Below are 16,284 nucleotides of genomic sequence, written 5' to 3'. Positions count from 1 at the left end.
GACGGTATTGTTTCCGCCGGTGCCCTAGATGCAATATTTCCTCCTACAAAACTGGTGATTCCCTGACCCTGACTGCTTTTGGCTGTCAAAGAAACCTGCACAGATACTGCCGGTGGTGCGGAAAATGGTGGCCTTACAGTGACGGAAGGGATGTTGCGTTGCTGACTAGCTTCATTGGCCGAGGGTGCTACAACCTTAAGGGACGTTTGGTAGTTAGTCCAGGCTTGAAAATGCATGGTGGTTAAGTGTCTATGCATGCAACTAGTATTGAGACTTTTCAGATTCTGACCTCTGCTTAAGCTAGTTGAACATTTTTGACAGATGACTTTGCGCTGATCAATTGGATGTTGTTTAAAAAAATGCCAGACTGCACTCTTCCTAGCATCGGATCCCTTTTCAGGGATTGCAGACTGAGCTTTAACCGGATGGCCACGCTGTCCTCCAACAGGTTTTGGCTTTGACACGCGTTTTGGGCCAGATACGGGCCCGGCAGATGGAACCTGTTGCGATGTTGATGCCTGCTGCGGCCCCTCCTCCACCTCCGCTTCTGAACTACTGCCGCCTGCACCCTGTTCCCCCAATGGCTGCCAATCGGGGTCAACAACTGGGTCATCTATTACCTCCTCTTCGAGCTCGTGTGCAACTTCGTCTGTGTCACTGTGTCGGTCGGTGGTATAGCGTTCGTGGCGGGGCAACATAGTCTCATCAGGGTCTGATTGCGGATCAGTACCCTGAGAGGGCAATGTTGTGGTCTCAGTCAAAGGAGCAGCATAGTACTCTGGCTGTGGCTGTGCATCAGTGCACTCCATGTCAGAATCTACTTGTAATGGGCATGGCCTGTTAAGTGTTTCACTTTCTAAGCCAGGGACGGTATGTGTAAAGAGCTCCATGGAGTAACCCGTTGTGTCGCCTGCTGCATCCTTCTCTCTTGTTGTTGTTATTGCTGAGGAGGACAAGGAAGCGACTTGTCCCTGACCGTGAACATCCACAAGCAACGCGCTGCTTTTACATTTACCAGTTTCAGAAGAGGAGGCAAAAGAGCTAGAGGCTGAGTCTGCAATGTAAGCCAAAACTTGCTGTTGCTGCTCCGGCTTTAAAATCGGTTTTCCTAATCCCAGAAAAGAAAGCTTTCGAGGCCTTGTGTAGCCAGACGACGAAACAGCCTCCACAGCTCCAGACTTAGGTGGAATATTTTTATCCCCATGACCACCTGATGCTCCACTACCACTACCATCATTACCAGCTGACAATGAACGCCCACGGCCACGACCTCTTGCACGAGACTTCCTCATTGTTTGAAAAACTTAACCAAATTAACTTTATTTGTTGCTGTCAAACAACTTACACGGTGAGCTATAACTTCAGTATGATTTCAATATCCCTTAACAGGTTGGTGAGACCACAAGGAAAATCAGGCACAATGTTACACACTCTGTTTTCTGTGGCACCAAATCACAGAGATGACACACACGCAGGACTGTCACTCAAGCACAAATGTCAATATTAATCTCCCACCTATTTTTTTTTTTTTTCTCAGGGAGACTTTAGAAACCAAATAAGATAAAATGTTTTTTTCAGGGACAATTTAGAAACCAAATAATAAAATAAAAAAAAAAAAAGGCTTTCTATGGCCCACTGAGTGAGAGATGGCACACACAGGAGTGGCACACAAGCCCTGACTGAGGCCAATATTTTTCTCCCACTGATTGATGGAGTTTTTTTTTTTAAGGTAGATTTTCGAACCCAAATCAAGGAAAAAAATAAATAGGCTTTCTATGGCCCACTGAGTGAGAGATGGCACACACAGGAGTGACACACAAGCCCTGACTGAGGCCAATATTTTTCTCCCACTGATTGATGTAGTGTTTATTTTTAAGGTAGATTTTAGAACCCAAATCAAGCAAAAAAATAAATAGGCTTTCTATGGCCCACTGAGTGAGAGATGGCACACACAGGAGTGGCACACAAGCCCTGACTGAGGCCAATATTTTTCTCCCACTGATTGATGGAGTTTTTTTTTTTAAGGTAGATTTTCGAACCCAAATCAAGGAAAAAAATAAATAGGCTTTCTATGGCCCACAATTTAAGAGAGAGAGAGGTGGCACACCCAGGAGTCAAGACTGGCACACAAGCTGAAAGGGCAATATTAATCTCCCACTGTTTTTTTTTTATTTATTTTTTTTCTCAGGGAGACTTTAGAAACCAAATAAGATAAAATGTTTTTTTCAGGGACAATTTAGAAACCAAATAATAATAATAAAAAAAAAGGCTTTCTATGGCCCACTGAGTGAGAGATGGCACACACAGGAGTGGCACACAAGCCCTGACTGAGGCCAATATTTTTCTCCCACTGATTGATGTAGTGTTTACTTTTAAGGTAGATTTTCGAACCCAAATCAAGGAAAAAAATAAATAGGCTTTCTATGGCCCACTGAGTGAGAGATGGCACACACAGGAGTGGCACACAAGCCCTGACTGAGGCCAATATTTTTCTCCCACTGATTGATGTAGTGTTTATTTTTAAGGTAGATTTTAGAACCCAAATCAAGCAAAAAAATAAATAGGCTTTCTATGGCCCACTGAGTGAGAGATGGCACACACAGGAGTGACACACAAGCCCTGACTGAGGCCAATATTTTTCTCCCACTGATTGATGTAGTGTTTTTTTGTTAAGGTAGATTTTCGAACCCAAATCAAGGAAAAAAATAAATAGGCTTTCTATGGCCCACTGAGTGAGAGATGGCACACACAGGAGTGGCACACAAGCCCTGACTGAGGCCATTATTTTTCTCCCTCTGATTGATGTAGTGTTTATTTTTAAGGTAGATTTTAGAACCCAAATCAAGCAAAAAAATAAATAGGCTTTCTATGGCCCACTGAGTGAGAGATGGCACACACAGGAGTGGCACACAAGCCCTGACTGAGGCCAATATTTTTCTCCCACTGATTGATGTAGTGTTTTTTTTTAAGGTAGATTTTCGAACCCAAATCAAGGAAAAAAATAAATAGGCTTTCTATGGCCCACTGAGTGAGAGATGGCACACACAGGAGTGACACACAAGCCCTGACTGAGGCCAATATTTTTCTCCCACTGATTGATGTAGTGTTTTTTTTTAAGGTAGATTTTCGAACCCAAATCAAGGAAAAAAATAAATAGGCTTTCTATGGCCCACAATGTGAGAGAGAGAGGTGGCACACCCAGGAGTCAAGAGTGGCACACAAGCTGAAAGGGCAATATTAATCTCCCACTGTTTTTTCTTTATTTTTTTTTTTTCAGGGAGACTTTAGAAACCAAATAATAAAAAAAAAAAAAAAAAAAAAAAAAAGGCTTTCTATGGCCCACTGAGTGAGAGATGGCACACACAGGAGTGGCACACAAGCCCTGACTGAGGCCAATATTTTTCTCCCACTGATTGATGTAGTGTTTATTTTTAAGGTAGATTTTAGAACCCAAATCAAGCAAAAAAATAAATAGGCTCTCTATGGCCCACTGAGTGAGAGATGGCACACACAGGAGTGGCACACAAGCCCTGACTGAGGCCAATATTTTTCTCCCACTGATTGATGTAGTGTTTTTTTTTAAGGTAGATTTTAGAACCCAAATCAAGCAAAAAAATAAATAGGCTTTCTATGGCCCACAATTTGAGAGAGAGAGGTGGCACACCCAGGAGTCAAGACTGGCACACAAGCTGAAAGGGCAATATTAATCTCCCACTGTTTTTTTTTTATTTTTATTTTTTTCAGGGAGACTTTAGAAACCAAATAATAAAAAAAAAAAGGCTTTCTATGGCCCACTGAGTGAGAGATGGCACACACAGGAGTGGCACACAAGCCCTGACTGAGGCCAATATTTTTCTCCCACTGATTGATGTAGTGTTTTTTTGTTAAGGTAGATTTTAAAACCCAAATCAAGGAAAAAAATAAAAAGGCTTTCTATGGCCCACTCAGTGAGAGATGGCACACACAGGGATGGCACTCTAGCAGAAATGCCAATCTTAATCTCCCACAAAAAAAAACAAAAAAAAAACAGGGACTGTCCTACAATTACTTTCTCCCTGCAGTAATCTCAGCCAGGTATGGCAGGCAGCAATAGGAGTGGACTGATGCACAAATTAAATAAAAAGTGTGGACAAACAAAAAAGATAGCTGTGCAGAAAGGAAGGAACACGAGGATATGTGCTTTGAAAAAAGCAGTTGGTTTCCACAGTGGCGTACACACAGCAATACAGCTATCAGGGAGCCTTCTAGGGCAGCCCAATGAGCTACAGCGCTGAGAGAAAAAAAAATAAAAATTAGCTTACATTGTCCCTGCACACCGAAGGTGGTGTTGGACAGTGGAAATCGCTACAGCACAAGCGGTTTGGTGGTTAGTGGACCCTGCCTAACGCTTTCCCTGCTTCTGACGAAGCGGCAGCAACCTCTCCCTAAGCTCAGATCAGCAGCAGTGAGATGGCGGTCGGCGGGAACGCCCCTTTATAGCCCCTGTGACGCCGCAGATAGCAAGCCAATCACTGCAATGCCCTTCTCTAAGATGGTGGGGACCAGGACCTATGTCATCACGCTGCCCACACTCTGCGTTCACCTTCATTGGCTGAGAAATGGCGCTTTTCGCGTCATTGAAACGCGACTTTGGCGCGAAAGTCGCGTACCGCATGGCCGACAAGCACAGGGGTCGGATCGGGTTTCATGAGACGCCGACATAGCCAAAAGTCGGCGACTTTTGAAAATGAACGACCCGTTTCGCTCAACCCTAGTGGCAGCAAAGGGTGTTGTGAGAAGAAGTGCAATGTTTGTGAAGGTGCTGAGGGAGTACCTTGCAGATCGTTCAAACGTCCTCCGGGATTCCTTTGTACCTTTTAATTACTGGGTATCCAAGCTGGGCACGTGGCATGAACTGGCTTTCTACACCTTGGAGGTCCTGGCCTGCCCTGCTGCTAGTATTCTGTCAGAGAGGGTTTTTAGTGCCGCTGGTGGAATTATAACAGATAATCGCATCCGCCTGTCCACTGAAAATACTGACAGGCTGACTCTTATAAAAATGAACAAGGGCTGGATTGGGCCAGACTTCTGTACACCACCAAGTGAAAACAGCTAACCATAACCTCTAATACATTCTGTTTTTTGTGGATGTGTATTTTCATGCCCTCTTCACAACCACATGAGTATACTCTTCCAGATTTGATCGGTTTGGTGCTACCCTCCTCCGTAGGCCGGGGACACACTTAACGTATAAAAAAACGGTCCGTTTTTCACGGCCGAGAATCGCACAAATGTTTCAAAAACAGTGATCCGTGTGCAGTGCGAGGATGCGATTTCCTCACATCAAATGATCCGTGTGACATCCGTGTGACATCCGTATGGCATCCGTATGCCGAGATTTTCTCGCAAGCTTGCAAAACCGACATCTAATGGATTTATGTGCTCAAATGTTCGGGAAAACATATATACAGTATATATATATATATATATATGTCATTGAGACACATATATATATATTCTGTATTTATATTTCATTCAGCGTGATATATGTCATAAGCCGGTAATTCAATTGCCGGCTTTGCATTTCTCCTTCACAAACCCGACAGGATATGAGACATGGTTTACATACAGTAAACCATCTCATATCCCCCTTTTTTTTGCATATTCCACACTACTAATGTTAGTAGTGTGTATGTGCAAAATTTCAGCGCTGTAGCTGCTAAAATACAGGGTTAAATGGCGGAAAAAATTGGCGTGGGCTCCCGCGCAATTTTCTCCGCCAGAGTGGTAAAGCCAGTGACTGAGGGCAGATATTAATAGCCAGGAGAGGGTCCATGGTTATTGGCCCCCCCCCCCCCGGCTACAAACATCTGCCCCCAGCCACCCCAGAAAAGGCACATCTGGAAGATGCGCCTATTCTGGCACTTGGCCTCTCTCTTCCCACTCCCTGTAGCGGTGGGATATGGGGTAATGAAGGGTTAATGCCACCTTGCTATTGGAAGGTGACATTAAGCCAGATTAATAATGGAGAGGCGTCAATTATGTCACCTATCCATTATTAATCCAATTGTTTGAAAGGGTTAAAAAACACACACACACATGATTTAAAAGTATTTTAATGAAATAAACACAGCGGTTGTTTTAATATTTTATTGCTCTCTCATTCCATTTTCAGACCCTCGCTTGGCAAAACAATAAACACACAATATACATACCCTCTCTGATGAACTGTCACGTCCCACGAAGTAATCCATCTGAAGGGGTTAACTAATATTACAGGCAGAGCTGCGATAAACCACTCGCTCGTGTCTGTAATCCCCCGGGTGCTGAAAGTAAAGCAGGATCTGTACTTACATTGAGTCGCGGTGAGGCGCCCTCTTGTGGATGTTCTCATGAACTGCAGCCTGGGAACTTTTTCCCACGCTCCAGGTCATATGAGGACATCCACCAGGGGGCGCATCACCGCGACTGAAGGTAACTATAGGTCATTGACCTACATTTCCTTCAGTCGCGGTGATGCGCCCCCTGGTGGATGTCCTCATATGACCTGGAGCGTGGGAAAAAGTTCCCAGGCTGCAGTTCATGAGAACATCCAGCAGGGGCGCATCACCGCGACTCAATGTAAGTACAGATCCTGCTTTCCTTTCAGCAGCCGGGGATTACAGGCACGAGCGAGTGGTTTATCGCAGCTCTGCCTGTAATATTAGTTAACCCCTTCAGATGGATTACTTCGTGGGACGTGACAGTTCATCAGAGAGGGTATGTATCTTGTGTGTTTATTGTTTTGCCAAGCGAGGGTCTGAAAATGGAATGAGAGAGCAATAAAATATTAAAACAACCGCTGTGTTTATTTCATTAAAATACTTTTTAATCGTGTGTGTGTGTTTTTTAACCCTTTCAAACAATTGGATTAATAATGGATAGGTGACATAATTGACGCCTCTCCATTATTAATCTGGCTTAATGTCACCTTCCAATAGCAAGGTGGCATTAACCCTTCATTACCCCATATCCCACCGCTACAGGGAGTGGGAAGAGAGTGGCCAAGTGCCAGAATAGGCGCATCTTCCAGATGTGCCTTTTCTGGGGTGGCTGGGGGCAGATGTTTTTAGCCACGTGGGGGGGCCAATAACCATGGACCCTCTCCTGGCTATTAATATCTGCCCTCAGTCACTGGCTTTACCATTCTGGCGGAGAAAATTGCGCGGGAGCCCACGCCAATTTTTTCCGCCATTTAACCCTTTATTTTAGCAGCTACAGTGCTGAAATTTTGCACATACACACTACTAACATTAGTAGTGTGGAATATGCAAAAAAAAAGGGGATATGAGATGGTTTACTGTATGTAAACCATGTCTCATATCCTGTCGGGTTTGTGAAGGAGAAATGCAAAGCCAGCAATTGAATTACCGGCTTTTCTATAGAACACCGCTGCGTATTTCTCGCAATGCACACGCATGGTCCGTGTGTAATCCGATTTTTTCTCGCACCCATAGACTTTCATTGGCGAGTCTCGGCCGAGATACGCTGACAATCGCAGCCTGCTGCGAGTTCCCTCGGATCCGAAATACGGTGGAGAAAATATCGGATGATGGGAGCTGCACCATAGATTAACATTGGGCCGAGTGCTATGCGATTTTTTATCGCATAGCACTCGTCCGTATTACGGTCTAGTGTGACCCCGGCCGTACTCTCATCCTCATCATCCACAACCAGTAGAACTCCAGGGTAAATGGATTCCATGATCCCTAAGTCACATTTTTTTTGTGCAAGGGTGTTTTTATGATGCCCTTTACCAATTGGAAACCAAAACAATTGTTACTCTCACAGGGGGAAATGTCATAAAAAAGAGATGTACGTCTATTATTCCGATTTATTCTTATATTTTCCATTTTCCCTATCTCTGGACAGTCCTCTAATGAGGTAGTGTATACCGCTACAATAGAAAATTATTCAAAGACTTTTATATTATATTTTTATTTATAGCCCTGTTTCTGTGCTGTTGCTAGGGACAAACAGATCTAGTTGGACACATTCAGGCTTCAAATCTATGAACCTGTGTTCGCCCCTCCCTTTTGTTACTTTCATTTGTGGATTCACATCTTTTATTTGTTTGGTTTCATTATGATTTATCTTTATGTCTCCTCATTCTCCACCACTAGATCACCAGGCTTAACATCTTCTGTGCCGCTACAGGCAGTCCAAGTTTTTGCATGGGTGTCTATGATGCCCACAGTATATTTTCAAAAAATGTATCCCCCTTGGGGAAATGTTTGGCAGCCCATGCACTGCCTGTTTTAGCATTACAAGTGTAGGAGACACACTCCCAGTGGCGTATCTAGGGGGGGCAGCCGGGGCATGTGTCCCGGGCGCAGTCTGGCCGCCTAATGTGGCAGTCCGCAGTGTCTCCCCCGGTGGCTGCATTCTGCCGCCCCCGGTCTGGGAGTCAGCTGTTCTCTATGCTGACTGTCAAGCTGAGAGCTGGCACAGAGGAGCTGCAGAGCGCCGGCTCCCAACATGTGCAGAGATGGAAGGGGGTCCCTGCAGGGTGACTGCGGCAGGCAGGGAGAAATCCCTGCCGCTCCGCTGCCTACAAGACAAAAGAGCAGCGGAGCTGAAGCGATCTGTCTTCCTGCCCGCACTTCCTCTCACACAGACGCACCGCTGGATGATGTCGTCATTCAGCGGCCGGCTGTGTCAGTGGAAGGCGATGGAGATGCTGTGGCAGAGCGCGAGGAGAGGTGAGAGGAGTGTGTGTGTGTGTGTGTGGTGCGCTGCAGGGGAATGTGCAGAAAAGTAAATGGTGTGTATGTGTGTGTGTGTAGGGGGAGGAGAGGGCAATGGTGGGGGAGGAGAGGACAATGATGGGGCTGATGGGGAGAGGGCAATGATGGGGATGGTGGAGGAGGAGAGGGCAATGATGGGGCTGACGGGAGAGAGCAATGATGGGGATGGTGGAGGAGGAGAGGGCAATAATGGGGCTGGCGGGGACAGAGCAATGGTGGGGGAGGAGAGGGCAATGATGGGGCTGACGGGGAGAGAGCAATGATGGGGATGGTGGGGGAGTAGGAAATTATGGAAGTGTTGGAATGGGCAATGATGGGGATGGTGGTAGAGGAGGAAATGATGGAATGGGCAAAGATGGGGATGGTGGGGGAGGAGGAAACGATGGATGTGGTGAAAAGGCCAATGATGGGATTGGGGGGAGGAAATGCTGGAGGTGGTGAAATGGGCAATGATGGGCTTGACAGAGAAGGCAATGATGGAGGTGGTGAAGAGAGCAATGATGGGGTGGGGTAGAGGACAATAATATGTGTGTGGACAATTTGAGTGGGGATAGTGGGATTTATCATGTGTGGGGAGAATTTGGGGATGGGGCAATTTTTTATTCAGGACTACTTTAATGACACTTGTATCTTTAAGGGCATCATGTGGAGATTTTCTGCAAAAGAGCGGAGAAGATGGAAATCTGCAGAGATGGCTGTGGATGAGAAAACGCATCATGGGATCTGGACAAGATGAAGAAAACTGTCAGGATTCTCTCGTGCTGGCGATTTACATACATGCGGTCACGTGCTGACTAGACGTGTGTGGCCTCACTCAATGATAATAAACTGAGCGAGGCCGGGCATGTCTAGTCGGAATGTGGTCAGAAGTATACAAATCACATGCTTGTGCTGATGGAGCGCCCCCAGATGCAGGGCCGCGGGGTACTCGGTACCGGGCCTCTCTGTCTCGGTCCTGGGGTTGTCACGGTGGCTAGGCTCGGTCCGTGACCCTGCTAAGGGTCGTCCAATGAAAGGTGTGATGGTGGTGCGTGGTGCAAGGCGCGATGAATAACGAGGACACAGGGTTGCAGTCTCTTTACCTCTTTACTGAAGGCTTCAGGATCCGCAATCCAGAGCACTGCTAACAGGGCTGGCTGAGACCGGCCGGTCCGAAGGCACATCCAGAGTTCCCTTTGCAGGTGGAAATCAGTGCCTACCTTCTAGCGCCTGTGTGTTGTACCTCCCTGCTGAGCACCATGGGATAGTCCTCACAACTGTTGTGTCTGTTTCTGATCTTCTTTCTCACAACTCGTATCTGTTCTGATGTTCTTCTCCGTCCCCCAGAAGATATGGATAGGACGCACCCGTATTACGGGTAGGCCTGGAGTTCTTCCGGGACCCTAGCGTCACCCCTCTCCCACAATTGCCCCCTATGTCTGCTGAGGTGATTTAGGTGAGACAGCCAACCTATAATTAACTGTCCTGCCGCTGTTTGAAGTAATGTTGGAGCCTAATACTTCCTCGGCGTTCCGGCCACCGGCTACGCGCCTCAGTAGGATGTTGCCACGATCTTAAGGCAGGACTCCTACTGGCTTTATCTCCTTTTTGCTGCGATCTTGTTTCTCACTTCTCCACAGTAAACCTCGCTTCGTTTCCTTTCTTAGGATGCCACCGCAACGGGTGCAGGCACGGCTCCGTAACGTTCTGTTCGCTAGGCCACTGTCAGGATCCCACCCCTGACAGAGACCCCCCTGAATCTTCCCCTGCAACACCCTCTGTCACAGGGTGTTGCCTGGATCCAACCCAGTCAGCTTCTGACTAACTTCCTATCCAGCCCCCAGTTTTACCAGATTGTGAGGAGTGGCCTAATACATAGAACCCTTTGCTCCCCCTGGTGGCCATAGTGTGATGTGTAATGTGTGACTGTGATACCTGGTCAGGTGAACTCCTTAAGTGCCATCAGACGTACCATCACTCCCCTTAGTGGCGGAGCGTCAGTACTGCAACGACCAGGACTCTGGGGTGCTGCACTGACATGACTGTCCACCGGCAAGGGAGAATCCTAAAAGTGTGCAGTGCATTCGTTGTGAGAATTCAGAAGTTTGCGATGTCAGGATTCAGCTCTGCAGGTTCCAGTAGTCGTCACATGGACACTTCACTCATGCGATTTTCATACTTATGGTCCTGTGACAATGAGCTTCTCTTCCTGCTTCTCTGTTTTTCACTGATCATTGAGAGCATTAGGGAGAGGAGCTCGTCGGTACATGACTAAGTGTGAAAATCGCATATGTCCTTGGTTGGGGGGGGCGCCAAAATGAATTCTTGCCCCGGGTGCCAGAAACCCTAGATGCACCTCTGCACACTCCTTTACATTGGGACTAGTTTTTAATGAGTCCTTCGGCAATGTCTCCTTATTCTCCATCACTAGATCACCAGGCTTAATGTCTTCTGTGCTGCTACAGGCAGTCCAAGTGTTTGCAAGGGTGTCTATGATGCCCATATTATATTTTTTTTAAATGTACTCCCCATTGAGAAATGTTTGTTAGCCCATACACTTAGTGTATGGGCATTACAAGTCTAGGAGACCCGCTCCTTTAAATTGGGGCTAGTTTTTAATGAGGCCTTTCTCCACTTCTCATCATTTTCCTCCACTTGATCACCAGGGTTTACATGTTCCATGCTGCAACAGACAGTACATTTTTTGGCAAGGGTGTCTATGATCCCCATGAAATACTTTTTAAAAATGTACCCCCCATTGGGGAATTGTTTGTCAGCTTATACACTCCATTACAAGCCTCAGAGACCCACACCCCTACATTGGGCCTACTTCTTAACTCGGTTTCCTGCAATGTCTCTTCCTCACCTGCCACTTGATGACTAGGGTGAACGTGCTCTGTACTGTTATAGGCCGGTGAATTTTGGGCAAGGGGGGGTGTCACAATAATGTGAATATGCCATGTTTGAGTATCTTCCTAACCTTACAAGACACACGCTGCGGGCTATTCCGACCCCCCCTCTTCTCTCTCTCTGCTTGCTTTTTGTGTGTGTGTATTTCAAAACCCTCACTAGAATCACTGGAGTTTTTTGGCTTAGCTGAAACTACTCATTCCCTCCTCCCATCTAATACCAGCCAAAACTGGTGTGGAAGCCCTTAGTTTCTTTGTTCTATTAAAGTTATATATAGCGGCACCAATTTGGGCTAGAGAGGTAAGAATTATATATTCTGGAGATCCATCGGTAGATCTATCACCCACTGAAAGCGCTAGCAGCTAAACTCAACGAGTGCAAAGTGCGGATTTCTCAGTAAGCGGTTCACGTAATTACTCTGTGTTCACACTTAAAAGAATGCCCCTGATGTGGGGAACATCATGAGCATGGATTTGTACTTATGCGAGGTTCACACACCAAGTTATGCATAAAAATAGTTAACATAGCTATAAGTAAAGGGGAGGTGTCAGCCTCTAAGTTATATCACCACAGGGGAAGTGCCTGGGTTTTGGGCTAGAATAACTTAGTGAGACAGGTTTCTTGCAGTGTCTTTCTGCCGGGGTCCAACTGCTCTATAGATGTGATATGCATGTTCATGTATCTCCTGAGCACATGGGCAAACAGGAGATGAAATGATCTGAACGTTATGTAAGTTTCTTCAATCATTATCCTTCTTTTATTTGTAATTGTAATGTACACATGATCTTGTCTTATTTATAGTATATTTTTAATACTTTGTAAACACTGCCTACCTTTTCTTGGAGTAAAATATATAATTTGCTACCTTGTCTCTCCCTGCTCTATAAATGAACTGTGCGTCATCTGAGGTGAATTACGCTACTGATTTGGGTTGGCTCCGGAACTGTTAATCGGAGCTGGTAGCAGCATACTTTGTAGTGTGCAATCGGGGGTCTTTGCAGCCACAGGCGGAGTTGATAATTATTGTTAAAGCCTGTGTGGGAGTAGATATATTGCCCTCGCTGTAGCGTGCCCAATAGCCAGGCAGCCTTTCTGGTGACTTATTACCCTAGGTGCAGTACCCTGACTGACCTGAGGGTAGGGGGCGCCAGAGAGCTGCAAGTTCCAAACCGGAACTGGGAAGCGGGATATAGATAAATCCCCTTCAGAAGGAACCAGGGGCAACCAAACAACCCCGATTCGTGACAAATTGGTGTGAGTGGTGGGGATGATAAAGGTGTCTTCCCCGTGATCCGTGACATAGTGTGGGCAGCACGGTGTGAATCCTGACATATTGGTGGCAGAGCGGTGGGATAATAGAGCATTAGTGATTGGGTTTGAGCAATCATTACTCTCGCTAAAAACTTGCACACTTCTTGCGAGGACTTCGCGCAAATACGTTTGGAGAACAAGCTCAGTGTTTACTAGTCATGAGACAATAGTGTGTACTGCGATTACCCCCTACCAGTAGCGTAGCTACCAGGGGGGCAGAGGGGGCGGTCGCCCCGGGCCCTGTGCTCTGAGGGGGCCCACCCGGAGCTACGCTACTGTCAGGGCCGGCGTTAGGGGCCCCTGCCTCCGGTCAATGTTTATCTTTAATTTCCCCTGCATTTGTACTGTGTATGTAGCTAAAGTAACATGCACGGTACAAACGCTCACAGGGAGTCAGCAGAGAGAAGGAAGAGAAGCCTCCAATCAGAGTGCAGGGAGTGAGTCATGTGATCGGGGGAAGGGCGGTCACTCACCACTCACCCAATCCCGGCTGAGCGCGCTGTGCTCAAAGCTCCTGTGCTGCAGAGAAGTGATCAGCTCCAGCAGCAGCAGCCGGGGACGCAGGGGGACTCTGCCTCTGACTGTGACCTGAGCTCACTGCCTACACATGATGTCTGCATCTGACTGGGAGGAGCCTGAGGAGCAGCCCCCAGGACCATAGGACACTCTCCACACAGCATGATGAGGAGTATCTTGGCACATGTCATCTGCTATTTCATATGTCTGCTCTGTTGCCTTGAATACATACATACAGGCACAGTATATAAAGCATTGAAGGTTCTTAACCTTGTATGTCTTATTTATCCTGCAATCTGGACAGACACTGACAACTGACATGTGATCGATAAGTGTCTTGGCACATAATTTATTTACAGCTGATTAGCTTATGAGAAGGAGGATGATTATTTTCTTAAGTTTGCGAGCGGCTGGAATCTTGCAGGACGGCTTTTACATGTGGGAGCCTGTCACCATATAAGGTCCTGCCAGCATCTGTACGCCCTCACATAGTGTTCTAGAATGCTCTCTATGTCCCCAATCCTCTATGTGGAGCGCCCCCACACCGCCGCAGGGCCGAGCGGTACCCGGAGCCGGGCCTCTGAGTCTCAGTCCTGGGGTTGTCACGGTGGCTAGACCCGGTCCGTGGCCCTGTCTGTCAGTGGGGGACGTCCGATGCAATAGTGGTGTTAATGGTGGTGTGGTGGGGTGCAGGTCGCGGCAAATAACGAGGACACCAGGTTGCAGTCTCTTTACCTCTTTACTGGAGATCTATGGGTCCTCAGTCCAGAATACGGTTCACCAGGCTGCGCAAGTCCGGCCGGTCCAATGGCACCTCCAGAGTTCTCCTCACAGGTGGAAATCAGTGCCCTCCTTCTAGCGCTGTGTGTTGTAGTCCTTCCCTGCTGTGCTCACGGAAAGTACCCCACAACGGTTGTGTCTGTTTCTTAAGTTCCCTCACAACTCGATTAATTGATGTTCTTCTCGTATTCCATCCCTCCCTGTTATTCAGGTTGGAACGGCACCCGTTTGTCAGGTAGGCCTGGAGTTCTTCTGGGACCCTAGAGACGCCCCTCTCCCGCAATTGCCCCCCAAGACTTCATAGGTGATATGTGTTAGACAGCCCGCCTTAAACGGACTGCCCTGCCGCTGTTTGGAGTATGGCTTGAAGCTGTATGTTATTCCACTCCCTCGGCGTTCCGGCCACCGGTAATGCGCCTCAGTAGGATGTTGCTCCGGTCTTACAGCATGACCCCTACTGGTATTCTCCTTTCGCTTGATCTCGTTTCTCACTCAGCACAATCTATCTCGCTTCTAGTCCTTTCTTAGGGCACCGCCGCTATGCTGAGCAGGCACGGTCCCGTTACGTTCTTTCCAATGCCAAGCCTCTGTCAGGATCCCACCCCTGACAGAGACCCTACTGTCTCTTCCTCCACAACACCCTCTGCCACAAGGTGTTGCTTCGTTCAATCCAGTCAGCTTTCTCCTCTAACTTCCTGCCTGACCCCCAGTTTACCCACTATGGTGGGGAGTGGCCTAATGAATAGCACCCTTAGCTCCCCCCGGAGGCCCAGCTGTGAAACATATTGGTGTCTGTGATACCTGATCAGAGGAACTCCTTCAGTGCCATCGAACGCACCATGGCTCCCCATAGTGGCGGATCCACAGTACTGCAACGACCAGGACTCTGGGGCGCTGCACTCCCCCCTGGTTAAACACAGTACTCCGGGACTGGGAAGAAAACAACAATACAGGTTAGCAAAAAGACATACAATTTTGTTGAGTGCAAAACAATAAGTATACTTGAACAGGCTTCCCTTTATGGGAGGTGAGGACACTTTAACGTTACAAACATAATTAAATATCATAGCAACAGGCTCCAATTAACTCTCATTACCCAACCGGGTATTCTACTAAGTGCAAATTTTGTGAACAATAATTTAACATTGCCTTTAAGGACTCACACTCTAAATCCACTAAAGACCTTCCTATAATCACATTATAAGGTATTCTAACTTTTCATTCGCCTTCTTTGAAATCTGCAGGACCGCCTGTCCTATCGGCGCCAGACCTACTGCCTCTCCTTTCTGTTACAGGACCGCCCCGTTCAGCCAGGGCCTACTGCCTTTTCAACTACTATACATAGTATAGAACATAACTTTACTTTCAATTTGAGAACACTGAGCCGGCTCTACTCGGCCCCTATAAGGACTCGCTCCCTAACCCCTACGGGCTCACTCTCTGTCCTTAGTAACGAACTAACTTTCTATGGGGACTCAGGGTTTACCTTCTATCCTCACCTTCGTTATTACTTCCTTTCTTTCAACTATGCAGGACTCTAATTCTTCCCCTACGGGCTCTCTGCATCTTTCCTTTTAAAGAACATTATCTAGGTTTCACATTTCAAACAGATTAAACACACATAACTTTTCCTTATGCAAAACAGTTACATTTCTTCCAGAGCATCATCATATTACTGTTCTAAAACAGTATCACTTTCAAGTTCAGGTCAAACATCCCCCTTAAGAGGGGATCAAGTCTTTCTGAGGTAGCTCGTCTTCTCAGCCTACCAGAACGGTATCTTCGCAAAGAGTCTTTAAGTAAAACCAGTAGGAAGCGCCTTTAAGAAGGTGCAAACTATTTACAAGAAAGTTTGGATCATGCACTGTTCATGATTTCTCAGTTTGTAAAACTTGTGCAAAAACTGGTAGGAAAAGCAAACAATAAGGATCCCGGGTCAACTAAGGGATCCATAAAGAGTTAACCCTGAGCGGGTTTAGCAGCAAACAGTACACAAACAGTTAACGGGAAAACTATTTACATT

Source organism: Ranitomeya variabilis, chromosome 2 (genome assembly GCF_051348905.1).
Source record: "Ranitomeya variabilis isolate aRanVar5 chromosome 2, aRanVar5.hap1, whole genome shotgun sequence".
Classification (NCBI taxonomy): domain Eukaryota; kingdom Metazoa; phylum Chordata; class Amphibia; order Anura; family Dendrobatidae; genus Ranitomeya; species Ranitomeya variabilis.
This window is presented reverse-complemented; position numbering follows the sequence as displayed.